We start from the raw sequence: 4,203 nt of genomic DNA on the forward strand, positions 1-4,203 counted from the left end.
ATCAAAAAACCAACAAACCAGGTTGAATTTGGGGCAACATCGATGTCTGTTGCTTCCACATCACACAGTGCCATGCCTGATGCCCGTACCTTAACTCAAACCATGCCAGCTTTGCCATAAAGGCTTCCTGTGGGAAGAAATGATGACATGAGAAGACATCCCTTCTTGGAGCAAGAAACACTCCTTTTGAATGCAAGTCAGTAAGATTCTGGTGCTTGGGGATTGTCCTGTGTGCCAGGACCTCGCCAGAGTCCACCACCGAGTGCTCCCCATCCGCAGAACCAGCAGAACCATGTGAAGAGCAGCTAGATCCAACCACGTTCTTAGAGCTGAGTAGCTGGAAACTGCATGAAAGGAGAGCCTGATCTGCTCTGAAAAGAAATGCAAAACCAGAGAATCTGAGGGGAAGCCCAGCAGTTGTTAAATCACAACAGCAGGATTCTGCCTTATGATCCACAACAATGTGAATGATAAAATCCAGGTCTCTACTTTCCTATTAAAGAGAAGACAGCCAGAAGGCTGTTCAACATTAGAACCCAGGTGGGGAACAGGGTATGGGACCCTTCTGCTGTGCTGGGAGGAGCAGCAGGGATAAACTAAATGGTATCTACTGGAAATATATGGCTGAGTTAAACAGTACTAAGATTTAATATAAAAAACCCATGTTTGGTATTAAACTCACTATAGTTAGCAGGTGAGGCTCACTTCAGTCCTAGGAAAGAAGATCCACTGTGGGTTCACCTGCAGCTTAAACAGATCACTTGACAAGTTAATCCAGGTCCACTGTCCTAGGGCAGCCAGCCCTTGATTACCACGTGGTAGATTGCACAAACCTGACGAGACTGCGGTTGTTTGGCTCTGCTGCGCAGCCAGGTCAGCCCAGGCGCTGCCTCAGTGTCTGACGCATCCCCTCCAGTGCTGGCAGCCAAGCCCTGGTGCCCATGATGATAACAAAGGCTGGACCTGGCAGAGAGAGGAGAGAAGAGCATCAGCTTTAGCACCAGATCAGCCATTCACACACTGCCTCCAGCAGCATTCACCCTCATAATGCTCCTGCAAGCTCATACAAGCTTAGCTGGAGAGGATGTGCTTCACACAGTTGGACCAGAGGCGTGCTCTAGGCAGCTCTAGCAGAGCAAATGGCCTTTTTCCTGGGCTTTGCTTGTGTTATTTGATTATCAGGACTCATAACTCCTGTCCCAGACTTCCAGAGGGGTTACACACAGTCAGAGCACCCAAAGGGAAAGGAACTGCTGCTACCACAGCACCCAGCCCTCCAAAAAGGTGACATTTCAGTCATGTCGTGCAGAACGTCTGTCAGACACCATGCCCTAGGATCAGGGGCTGGCTCAGAGACAATGCTAAAAGAGCACCCATTAATCCCACTTGCTTTGTAAAAAAGTTGTATTTTTAGTGCTTATGAGTGGTGCCAGATTGGCAGTGTTATAAATAGAAGGTTGTATTTATCCTACTGTCTAGGTACCGCAGTGCTAAGTCAGTTTTATGACCTGAATAAATCCAGATTAGATTCTCTCAAGGATGCATCACCATAGAAATAACATTTCCTCTTTGCATTCATATGCATGGCTAAGGAGCATGGATTATGGCAAGGGGTGGGGGGGGGTGCTGCCCTCATAAGCCAGCCTGATGCTTTCTGATCTGCCTTGATGAGATGCAGACTGACATTCAAACAAGACTGTGGATCCCAGCTGAAGATCTCCAGGTCCTATCTAAAAGGTGATTCCATACCTTGCATTTTGGGGTAAAAAGCCTACAGCAACACTGGCAGATGAGGCTCTGCCTCAACCTGGGACAGGAAGCATCACACTCTGCCCCTGGATGATGGCCAGAGCTCAGTTGGCAGATGAAATTATAGGGTCCTTGCTGACATTGGCCATACCCACAGTGACAAAACATCAGGGTAGAATTAAGAAGGAGCTTTGCTGCTCTGCAAAAGTGAAAGAAAGGGAGACAGAAGGCAAAAAGAGTCCTATCTGGTAGAGTAACTTACAGGCTATTGCTAAGGTGCTCTTTTTCTACCAAGCTGACTGCCAATAAGTATTAAAAATGAAGAATAATCCTTCACCTCTTAAAAGAAATAGGAGAGATGGTAACTCCCCCCTCAGTTCCCTTCCTTTTTTCCTTCATCTCCTGATGCTGCTTCATCAAATCTGTGGCAACATGTCAATTCCCAGCACAACAGGCACTTTTTCTAGTGGTCACACACCTCCCTCTTTGAACAGGCTGTGCTGCTCCCAGCGCCAGAGGATGCTGAACAGCTCAGCAAATGCACCTCCTGCAAAAACCAGCCCTTCAGGATGTCTGCTCCCAAAAGTGCCATCTCATTCCTTATGCTTCCATTTGAGCCTGTGTCCCCCTGCAAAAACCCAGACATGCGACATGCCTGAAGACTGGCTGTTCTTCCTCTAGGTTCTCCTCTGCTGTCTATGGCTAGCAAGCAGGAAAAGGCAAGGGAAAAGGACTGGTAGCTTTCAGTTACCCTGAAATTACCTAGTTCCCTACCTGGGAAGCAGCCTGTCAGGCTGCTTTGGTCTCTGCAGTCTCCATTGGGAGCCCAGAGAGCAAATACACTGGGAAGCCAAGCGTATCAAAGAGCATATGAATGACAGCAGCTGAAGGGTTTTGATCCTTTCACTCTCTGTGAGGTTTTTATAGTTCCACAAGCTGGAAGCCTGAATGAGCACAAGCTGCTTGGCTTCACATGCAATGTTTTGTCTGGTCAGCTGCTTGGCAGGAGGAGGGAGGGTGCTGGGTTTTGATGTACCACACTGCCTGCCTGCCCTAACTCTTGGTGAAAGCTTGCTTCTCCTCCTTATGCCAGAAAGGGGGTCTGGAGGGCAGGGGTGCTTCAAGCTCACTGGAGCCCACTAAAAGTATGAAAAGATGATTGTGGAAAGAACCACAGAATCACCAAATCAACCAGGTTGGAAAACCCCTTTAAGCTCACCAAGTCCAACTGTTCCTCAGCACTGCCAAGGCCACCACTGACCCATGGCACTGAGGCCTTGTCTCCACGGTGTGTGAACACTTGCAGGGACGGTGACTCCAGCCCTGCCCTGGGCAGCCTGTTCCAATGCCTGAGCACCCTCTGGGGAAGGAATTGTTCCTCAGCTCCATCCAAACCTGCCCTGGTGCAGCTTGAGGCCGTTTCCTCTTGTCCCATCCCGTGTTCCTTGGGAGCAGAGCCCAGCCCCTCCTGGCTCCATCCTCCTGTCAGGCAGTTGCAGGGAGCGATAAGGTCCCCCCTGAGCCTTCTCTTCTCCAAACTGAACCCCCCAGGTCCCTCAGCCATTCCCCATCACACTTGTGCTCCAGGCCCTTCAGTCCTTACCAGTTTTCTCGGATAGGCTCAATATCTGGGTCTGGAACAGCTGCTGGTGAAGACTGAAGGATCGGCTGGTCTTGTGCTGGCCTTTGTGTGCACAGGAATGGAAGAAAAACAAAAAATAAGTCAGGGTGTGAGGAAAAGGAAACCTAAAATAGTAATAATAAAATAAAAAGAAATAAAAGGTACTCGTGCACAGCAAGATGAGAAGAACTAAAGCAAGCCTTAGTGGGAGTGTTATTTGTTTGACGTTGCTGTCTGATTTGAGACTCACATGCCTGAGCTCTAAACCCACCATAGAGTAATCACAGAGTTGCAAACCCAGCCTGCACTGCTAAATGAGGCTGTTGGTGAACTTCCTGGTATTCCCAAGTGGCACTGCTTAACTCACGTGCCAGGCTGGTGTGAGAGTTAGTCACGATTGCTTAAGGCATGGAGGCACCAGAGCTCCCTGGATGATGACGATCCCATTTCACGGCAGCTCTTAAGGCTTCAAAGTGAGTTCCCTCTGCCTGAAATGAAAGCAGCACAGAATCATAGAATCACGGGATGAGTTGGGTTGAGGGGACCTTAAAGCTCATCCAGTTCCAACCCCCTGCCACAGGCAGGGACACCTTCCACTAGAGCAGGGTGCTCCAAGCCAAGAGCTCATCTCAATCTCCCCTCTGGCAGGCTAAAGCCGTTACCCCTTGTCCTGTCCCTACAGGCCCCAGTGAAGGGACCCTCTCAGACATTCTCCAGAAAATAAGATAGTACAGGGGAAAAACCAGCGAATTTTGTTGAAATGTCTATTTTGGGATTAAAAACTGAAGCCTTTTCAGGACAGAGGGGATATTTTACTGCACAAAGCACTGGTT

At 48.9% G+C, this 4,203-nt stretch overlaps 1 long non-coding RNA gene across 1 annotated transcript; it reads right to left on the reverse strand.

The window, feature by feature from the left end:
• Window positions 1-864: 864 nt before the first annotated feature.
• LOC136006587 (uncharacterized) lies at window positions 865-3,998 on the reverse strand. The gene is made up of 3 exons (XR_010609203.1): window positions 3,738-3,998; window positions 3,353-3,433; window positions 865-963 (listed from the first exon to the last, which is right to left on the reverse strand). It is a non-coding gene; the product is annotated as an uncharacterized LOC136006587 (long non-coding RNA).
• Between the last annotated feature and the right edge of the window lie 205 nt (window positions 3,999-4,203).

This window comes from Lathamus discolor, unplaced genomic scaffold (assembly GCF_037157495.1).
Source record: "Lathamus discolor isolate bLatDis1 unplaced genomic scaffold, bLatDis1.hap1 Scaffold_313, whole genome shotgun sequence".
In the NCBI taxonomy this organism is placed as follows: domain Eukaryota; kingdom Metazoa; phylum Chordata; class Aves; order Psittaciformes; family Psittacidae; genus Lathamus; species Lathamus discolor.